General features: G+C 32.9%; 1 pseudogene; it reads right to left on the bottom strand.

Annotated features, from left to right (window-relative positions):
• The window catches only part of LOC131008053 (aluminum-activated malate transporter 8-like), a 13,727-nt pseudogene extending 3,581 nt beyond the window's left edge, over nt 1–10,146 (bottom strand).
• Between the last annotated feature and the right edge of the window lie 446 nt (nt 10,147–10,592).

The raw sequence follows: 10,592 nt of genomic DNA on the forward strand, positions 1-10,592 counted from the left end.
TGGAAAGGACTTCAGCTCTCCATTGCTGGTCGGCTTTGTCTTGTTAAGTCGGTTATTCAAAGCTCAATTGTTCATTCTTGATGTCTAATGGGCCAAAATCTCTTCTTTCTCTCTCTTCTTTCCTTAGACAAGAAGTGGCAGGAATTTCGTGTGGACAGGTAATACTGAGCAACGTCCGAGCTGCTCGGTTAGTTGGGGCAGAACGTGCTCCCTTGGAAAGAGGGAGGATGGGAGTTCGGTCTTTCACTTTGATGAATCAGTCTTACCTCACGAAGCTTACTTGGAAGATGGTGACTGTTTCCCTGAGGTGAACTGGGGAAAATGGATTTGGGAGTCATACATTCCGATGCGACGTTCTATTCTCTGCTGGAGGGTGATTCATGGAAGGCTCCCCACGATGGATACTCTTATTAGACAAGGGCCGGTAGCCCCTAGGTTGTTGTCTTTGCTTGGGCAACGCGAAGTCAATCTCGCATATTTTTTGAACTGTCCAAAGGTGAAGTTGATTTGGAATGAATTCCTTGCTTGGTTTGACAAAGAGGAATTTGTTAATTGCTTGGACATTCACTCCTTTCTGGTGTTGGCTTGGTCGACTAATTTTAGCCCCCAAATTCTTACGTTCTGGAAGCTGGCGTTATTTCTTTGATTTGGAAATTTTGGGATTCTCGGAATTCTAAGATTTTCGATAATGTGAATTTTGACGCTCGGAGTGTGCTTGTTTTTGTCAAGTTGTTTTTTTAAGGAGATTGAGATCACCTTTCGTTGCATTGGTTCTACTAACAGTTCTTGGTCGGACTATTTGATTACTAGAAGGCTTGGGATTCAGCAAAGAGCTAAACCGCCCCCCTCGCATGATTGAGGTTCATTGGTGGCCTCCGGCTCACCATTGATGAAAGTTAACACGGATGGCTCAGCTTTGGGTGCCCCGGGTTTGATTGATGCAGGGTGTCTTTCGGGATAATTGGGCGGTGGTCCGTGGCTGTTTTTCATATTAAAGGTGGGGTGGGTTTTGCTTTTGAAGCGGAGCTTCTGGCAGTTATTACCGCAATCAATCTGGCTCATGACAGAAATTGGTTGAAGTTATGGATTGAATCTGACTCTATGTACGTGGTGAAGCTCCTGGAATCTCTCGCTCCTCGGATGTCCCTTGGCGTTTTATGAATTTTGGATGAATACGTTGAGGCTTTTACAAGATTTTCAGGTGATCGTACTCATATCTACTGTGAAGGAAATCAACCTGCGGATATCATGGCTCACAATGATCGTACGGAAGGATGGTGGCCGTTTGCTATTAATGACATTAAATTGGCTATGGCCAAGACATGTCCGCGCACAGTCATGTGCGAACTATTCTGGGTTAGTTGGATGTGTTCGGTGGATGTTACAAGGGGGTTGTTGAGTTGGTTTCTCGCTTGGTTAGTTTGAAGGCATGGTGTTCAAAGTTGGCATCTCTACGCAGCTTGCGCTGCTCCGGTGCAGTTCGCTGCAGCTCTGTCCGGGTGCGCTGATATGTGCTGCCGTGCTTTTCAGCGTTGTGCTGGCTGCTCTGTGAAGGAATATTAACTGAATTAATGATCCGTTTGCCCGATGATCGTTTCTTGGATTATTATTAATTTATCATACAACGATTAATCCCTAACATGCTCCTATGAATTTAACAGCTGCACGTTGGTGTTAGGGATACTTACTTGAAAAGTGCATGCAGAGGCTGTCGATTGATCGAATCGAATGACTCCAGTTCTGATCTCTGAACTATATCCCGCTCAGCTTTCACCGTTGGATGGACAACGAACTATGAAAGTCCCAAGCTAGAAATTCCCACTCGTTTCCTCGCGCCTCTCTGCTCTCTCAAAATCCCAATTAATTAGCGTGTGTGTTTTCCTGAGAGCAGACAGCTGTATTTAAATAATAAATACTGAGAGGGGGCGCCAGTTTAGGGTGAGGGGCGATTTTCTAGCTCTTCTTGGGCTAGGAGACTTTGGGCCAGTTCCAGGGACCAAATACAAGGAATAAAGATGGGCCTCAAATAAATTAATTATCTATGGTCAGCCTCAGACCATAATTAATTTATAAATATTAGTTCATTCCACTAGAGAACCATATTGACTTACCCCGTTACTGCCGTGGTGATGAGTCGGGGCTTGTATTTAGACTTATTAAATCCCCGTATTTAAAATATCCGACATCCATTAATTAATTAGAGCTCTGACAGCTTTAATTAATTAATCTCTTTGTAATCCTTAAGCAGTACCACTACAAACATCATTATTGCGCTGAACTTAAGTCAACCTGCAGGGTTTAGCGCAATAAACATTATTGAGCTCCTTAAGGGGGGATGTCATTATCCTCTATCGGGATACGGAGTACTAATACAGATAATCAAATATCAATATATTAACCGCTATCCCACCCAGATACAGAGATACTCAAGTTACTATATAACTCTCACTCATAGTAAATCAAGTGATACACGAATTAACATATATATTATATATTATATATATATATATCACAGTAATATTTCTTCAAAAGTAATGTTATTTAACTTGAAATCAGAATCGTATTTCAGTTTTTAGATAAAATTAGCAAATTAATTATTTAAAATTATTATATATATTTAAAAATTTTATATATATATTATATATTAATTATTTTATGTATTATCATTTTAAATTATCATAACTTGCTTATTTTAAATCTATTTTTTCATATTATATATCAAATTAAAGGTCATTTATTTCTTGAGCTTTCATTCAAGATGCACATTACATATTTTTTATAATACTCCCCCTCCGTCCGCGAATTAAAGCCCCATTTGGGTGTCGGCGCGGAAACTAAGAAAGCTGAAAAAGGTGTTGTAAGTCAAATAAAAGGGTAGTGGTTAAGATATTAAATTACTTTTACTAATCTATGATTATGAGATACTTTTGCTTTATTAAATTATTCTCTTTTTTCTCTCCCTCTCTCTGTTCTCATTGATCTCTTTTGCTCGAACAATTGGAGGAAAAAAAAATGAAATTCAGTGAACAAATCGAAAAACCCAACTTCATGAACAAATCGAACAAATCGAAAAAATGAAATTCAATGAACAAATCGAAAAACCCAACTTCAGTGAAACAAATCGAACAAATCGAAAAAATGAAATTCAGTGAACAAATCAAAAACCCACTTCAGTGAACAATCGAAAAAATGAAATTCAGTGAACAAATCGAAAAACCCAACTGTTCTCATAAATGAAATTCAGTGAACAATCGAAAAACCCAATCGAACAACTTCAGTGAACAAATCGAACAAATTCAGTGAACAAATCGAACAATCGGCACAAATCTCTCTGCTCATACCCGCGCCGCCTAGCCTGCCTTCACCGTGAGGCAGCCCAGGCTGCCACTACCCATGCGGCGCCGGCCGCCGCAGCATCGTCATCCCAACTTCTGGCCTCTGACAACCTTCCCCTCTCCTCGTCACTCACCCCAAACCAAAGGTAAACAAAAAAATTTCACAGCATGGGCTCCCAATTCAGAGATTTTCGAAGCCCGACGCTTCGGATTCCGGCCGGAACATGTCCGATTCAGAGAGATCGAAGCTCGTTGCTTCGGTTTCCTCGCCAGGAACGACGCCGATTCTCAGAGAGATCGAAGCCCGCTGCTTCGAATTCCGGCATCGTCGACTCCAACTCAGAGAGATTGAAGGTCGGGAATTCGGCGCGGACACTCAAAATGAAGACGAGAGAGAGAGAGAGTTTAATGAAGACGAGAGAGAGAGAGAGAGTTTTCATGGATAATTAGGGGAATGATTAGTTAGTTAATTAAATGGGGTAAAAAATGAGGTGGGATACATTAATGGCAAAGGGTAGTAATTTAAAGTAAAGAGGGAGGGTTAAAAGGGTACAAAAAAGGCAAATGGGGCTTTAATTCGCGGACAAATATTTTAGATGGCAAATGGGGCTTTAATTCGCGGACGGAGGGAGTACATAATTGCTTAAATTTTTTTAAAAAATGTATTCTATCTATAAAATAAAAAAAGATACAAAAATAAAAGATTAATTGAATTTGCGGTTTCTTTTGAAATTGGATTTGATAGTTTTCTAATTTTATTCCTTAGTTGTTGGCAATTTTTTTTTTAAGTGGATATAATATATTGAATTTTGGTTTTTATTTTTTAACTGCTCATTTTTTTTCAATTCCAATTACAACCCTTGTAATTGAATTAAATTACATTTACTTTGCTTTTTATATATATAAAGATAAAGATTTAATGATATTTCGATTTTTTGTATTATGTAGTCTTAGTTATTTTTACATTGAAAATTTGCTAATATGATACATGTCATAATTAACAAAGATAGTATTATACTCCTACCGTTCACGAAAAAATATGACATTTTTACTGTTTTGGGGGTCCACAAAAACGGTAACACTTTTCACACCCACAAAAATGGTAACACTTTTCATTTTAAAAACATGGTCACACATCTTTTTCTTCATTTTTTATTCTTACAAATACTCTTTATTTACAAAAATATTAATCTCAACCACTCATTTCCAATAATGCAAGATTCTTTTTTTTCACTACATAAAATTACCGTCCATTTTAATTAAACAATTGTGCCCACAAAAAATATCATATTTTTTATGAACGAAGTAAATATATTATATGTATAGTTCATAATCACCCGCGCATCGCGCGGAAGATACACTAGTATAGACAAAAAGCAAAGTAAATGTAATTTAATTCAATTTGAAGGACATAATTGGAATTGAGAAAATAATTATACTAACAAAAATCTCCTACAAAACTGGCGTTAGTTATACTCCTAACAAAAATGTCGAAAATTGTTAACTGACAAATGAGTATTAGCAAAAACAATATTAAATGATTTGTGCCGAAACAAAAAATTAAATGATTGCCTATTTCAAAAATAAAAATTAAATATAAATATTAAATAATTTGAATTTTTTTAATGTGCTGCTAACTATTTTTCCCCGAATAAGCTAACTCATTCATATTAAATAATCTTTTTATTAAACCATTTGAATATGTTAAATATTTAAATAATCTTTATTACTTCAGTCTAAAATTATGTGTAAATTTATTTACATAAAAAAAATATTTTAAAAACATGTTATCAGATATTATGATTTTCTTAATTTTAATTTTTAATTTTCAATGTTTGCTTCATCATCAAATAAATGAAAATTAAATTCAAGATTAAATAATTCATTTTTTATTGAATCAAAAGTTATAAGAGATAAGTAAAAGCTTACATGTTTTAATTAATTTGTTTAAAATTAGTGTTGCTTTCCAAATATGACAATTTCTTTATTTTTTATTAGTATGTATTTTTTTTGTATCCATACAATTATCTTTGATAGGTATTAAATTAAGTTCGGATATCTTTACGTGTTTATTAATATTTCAAAAATGTGTGGTAAGATATGGTCTGTCAAGAACCAATATGCTTAAAAAAAACACACCTAAGGGGTGAGGGGTTAGGCAGACCCTCTACTTATAAATAAAGCATCAACCAATATCTCATATATGACGTTGTCCAAAAGTGACAACGCCCAACAGAAATCACATGGAAACACAAAAATTAGACCAAGGACCAATATGCTTAATAGCAACCATTTTTCATCCTTTATATATAGCAACCATTTTTATCCCTTAAAGTATGAAGATCTTTGGTGAAATTATAGCTTTCCTGAATGAAGTTTTGATCCAGAATTTAAATTTCACAAGTTTATTTTTTTTTAATTCATCATTTTTCATACCAAATTCATAATGTTACATAACAAATTACACAACTTATTTTATGCGCTAAATATGATTTCATTTGTATAATTATAGAAACTCCCTATATAGGTGATACAATATCTGTATATGAACACATGTTATATTTTTTATTAAATTATAATGGTTATAATTAAAATATTATATCACTTTGCAAAAAATAAATTTTGTATCAAATTTAATTTTATTAGTTTATATTAATATTATAAACATATATATGTATATTTTATGCGAGTCTAAGTTCACATTCACCGCCCATAGCGCGGAAGGTACACTAGTTGAAATAAAATACAAAAAAAAAAAAAAAGAGAAATCATAGTTAATAATCTAATAAACTGAAATAAATAAATTAGAATAATATTACCAGAAATAATAAATTAAAGTTACGAAAAGACGAAAACGTAAACTATCAAAGAGTTTTTTCTAACTACTTGAAAATTTCTCAATTTCAACCGCCAATCTCTTGCTCTCGTTCAGCAGCCAGAAGTCTGCTCTGCAAAGGTTGGTGTAATACTGTCAATTTCCTCACGTCCAATCTTCAGCCACCAAAGCCTTTTTTTTTGCTCTAATCTATAAACTTCTCATATAATACTTAGCCTCCACTTTCGAGAATATGTAAAAAAGGAAACAAGGATACCTCCCACTAATTTCAATGGGCGTATAATAAAACTAATAAAATAAGAATAAATAAACTCTAATATTTTTAAGTTTCTTCTTTTGCACTTCTGGTCTTCATATTGCCTCAAGATTCTTCCTTTTCCTTTTCAATCACCTCGACTCTATCGATTGCGATTAAACGATTCCTGCACTAAAATCACCTAATTGTGTATATTAAATTTCATGAAAGCATAAATAATCCAAGAATATGAATATGAAAAAATTATGAATATGTTTTTCTTTTTCTTTCTGTAAATGGTGCGTGCATTGCACGCGATTGTACAATTAAGCGGATGATCTCCGCTCATCCCATATGAGTTGCAACTCAAGTCGGGGGGCCTCGCATCGGTTGGCTCATCGCCAAAATCGACTCGAGTCGGGCGATGAGCCTCCGATGTCAATGCTCTGCCTCTAAGTAACTAAATTCGAAGGTGATTTCATTATTTGCAACTTAATAGGGATATACATTTTTTTATATATCAGTCCAAAAAAATACAATAAAATCTCTCACATAATTGCCAAAAAAAAGTGCATATTAGGTGACTCTAGGACACTATTTCTAACTCTGCGTTGACTGAATTGGATTATTGATCTACGATGATTCTGTCTTAATCTCGACAATATCTACTACAAACTTGATTATGATCCACTGGTTTCAATTTAAAACCTGCCTTCTGAGAGAGTTCATCAACAGCGCTTGAAGTTTTGTCGATGAATTTAATGATGTCGATGAGCACCGATGCTATCACAAGTGTTGGCACAATATGTTGAAAATCTGCTTTAGTTGGCACTGAGGAGTTATGCATTATGTTTTGCAGTTTCTCAGCTGCAGCTTTGGAGTTTCGTAAATGGATTTCAACCGCTGATGATGGAAATCTCATTTCTTTTAGAGCTGCACCTAATTCTCTCAGAGCCTTGCTTGCTTCTATGCTCATTTCCACACATGCTGGTTGGATCTTCCGTTGGAATTCACATACTACCTGAAATGAAATTCAATAAATATTAGCGAAAACTACATATGCATAATTTTGAAAATTAATTAGATTTACTTGCCTGCGACTTTGAATTTAGGCAGCCACTAAGTGTTTCGATTTGACATGCACATTCCCTTACTAGAGAACCAATGTTCAAGTAGAGTTTCCACGGATGATTAAACTTAAAACCACCGTGTCCAAGTTCCCACCACGCAAAATTCGCCTGTATTTATTTACATCAAAATAACAAAAATTAAACCTTGATAATTTGATTTTATTACAATACTAATTAATTAACATATATAGTTTATTATTATAAGTACTAACCAATATTTCCTCGTTTGCTTTTGAGTTGAGCACAGTTTTATGGCTTTGGAGATATGACTTATCCTCAGCATCGGCTGGAGAAATACAAAATTGACCACCAAAACCTATAAATGTACACCAAGTCGAATTAATAAAACTATTTGTTACAGTGTGAAAATCAATTAAAGAGTGCAAAAATATTTATATAGTTACCTTCCAAGAATGTAGCTAGGTTTGTATATTAGTAGCGATGAGATTATGCAAATCTTGGCCGGCCCAAACCGGGTAGATGCATACTGATATAAGCATGCAGGTGGCGCCGCCGATGAGAATGGTGGTGAGGCGCTCATAAGCCATCTTCAAAATTTCAGAAGCTCGAGCTCCCGACACAGCTACTAGAGCGAATGTGAGTATGAATATCGTCACACCATAGTCGTATCTTCTCTTTACTCTCGGCACGAATCTTGTAAATGTTGCCACACTCGCTGCAATATACATTTTGAATTACAAAAAATTAATTTCTTATTTATCAAAAAATTTGTATGTACTAGTACAAAGAGCGTACATTGTACGTATAACCAATGTTATTTTATTTGAATAAAAACAAAAAATATAAATAAATGTCTATTCTATTTAAATTTTTAATGAGTAATTTGATCTATTTGCTTTTATAATTATGGTAAAAGTAAAACCCTCTTCAAGATAATACTCAACACATTAATAAACTCTATAAACTAATATTTCTCTGGTCCCGACTTGGGCCAGTTCAATAAGTCATCAATTTTTATTAAAATAATAAAATATAGTGTTTTACAGAATGCATTTATAAATATATAGGTCTTGTTAATATTCTAAATGAATAATTATAAATAAAATATAAAAATTATGAATAACTATGGTAATTTACTAATTTATTAAAATATGAATCAACATATCAGCCACTTTGAATCGATAGATACATATATTTATTTAATTTAAATATTATCTCATGTTTGTTTTTACACATTATAACTTGATTTAAAATTAAGAAAACACTCGATAAATTAAAAAATTATTAATTTATTGATATATTAATATCCCGCTAAATCAATAAATCCTTATATCCCAAATTTATAGAGGTTTTATGGTATTTTCTAAGAAACCTAGTATTTATACTGATTTTTTTAAAACACTTAATATCAAGGTATGATAATATTTGTATACACCTTAATTTATGTGTGATATGTACCTTATTATTTATATAATAGTCATTTATTGTTATTTTTATTTATCTAGTTAATAGTTAGACATTCTATAGGATATTTATCCTTTTCACGATTCTAAAAGGAGTCCCAAATATATATCAAATAAAGTTTGGATAATGTAATGTAATTAGTTAATACTATATTTTTTTTGTACTTTAATATCTATTAATTAATATATCTTCTATACTAATAGAAAAAGAGCCTAAGGCATCTAAGGCACAACTTGTGGATGACCTATTTTACCCCTATTACATATTTTATTTTAAGGTTATTTTATATATTATATATTTATAAGAATATATTAATTCATTTGATATTACACTTAATTTATGTGATATATATATATATATATAGCTATTGATAAGGCTTATAGATAAATATAAACATTCAATAAATTATCTAATAAAAATATTGAATTAATAGATTTCTAAAATAATAAATTATCAAATAAAATAACATTAATTAGTACGTTCTTTCTGCTAGTTCTTCTAAATATATAATATATAATTTACACAATTGCTTTAAAATTAATTAATATATATATAATAGGACCATAATAGATAATTAATCTAAATTTTGTGCCCTAGACACTTTTTATATTAGTATAGTATAAATTGATTATAATTTACCTAGAATGAAAACCAAAGTGCCAAGAATAATAGGCTCTCCTTTGTCTCCACATGCATTGCCCAAATATTCTGCTCCAACCCCTAATCCAGCTGCCAATAATGTCGCTGCCCCTCTGTTCAGACCTTTTGCAATTGTTCCTCCTAAAACAAATTAATCAATTATAAATCAAATCAAAACTTAATTAGTTGATATATGTAGATTATATATAGACTTACCAACTGTGAACTCAAAGACGACGACCACTGTTAAAATCGCCCACATTCCTGCTTCTTCGAAGCTGTGGTAGAGAGGCTTGAAGTAGTAGAACATAGACATTAACGTGATTGCAATTCCAACCTTAACGGCGTGAAAGATTCTTCTGGGATCTTCTTCTCCGAGCTTCTTCGCATACTTGGCCGAATCCATCACCTTAACCTTAATCTTTCCGAACATGGTTGCGAAGAATTAAAGATTTTGTTGGTCGGTAGCAATTCAGCATGCAAATTACAGAGGAGAGAGTGTGAAGAGGAAGGAGAGTTGAGTGTGAGCTTCCCTTGTGGTCTAGAAATTTATAAGGGTTGGGAAGTTTTTGTTTGTTAAATAAATGGAAGTAATTTATTCAATTTTGGCATGCTTATCAAATATGAATATCCAGACTATTTTATTGTTTCTCGAATTAAGGCCACCTAATTCTTTTAATATGTACCATTTTATTTGTTTTCATGCTCAGATGGAGTGCTACTGCTGAGCTTCAGCCCTACTTTTTGAAGCTTTGCATGTTTTAATATGTAGTACTATTTTATTTGTTTTCATGTAAATGGAATACATGCATGGTCAAATTTTCCAACTGCCATCATTTTTCCAACGAAATATTGAGATCAAATTTTTCTTTCCAGATTTAATACAATTATAACGTTATACATAATTATGTTATCATAAATAAATCAATTTATTAAATTAATAAATTAAGGATTTTATATTATAATTAATTTTTTATAATTTTTTATTTTAA

The sequence above is a fragment of the Salvia miltiorrhiza genome, chromosome 2, assembly GCF_028751815.1.
Source record: "Salvia miltiorrhiza cultivar Shanhuang (shh) chromosome 2, IMPLAD_Smil_shh, whole genome shotgun sequence".
Taxonomy (NCBI): domain Eukaryota; kingdom Viridiplantae; phylum Streptophyta; class Magnoliopsida; order Lamiales; family Lamiaceae; genus Salvia; species Salvia miltiorrhiza.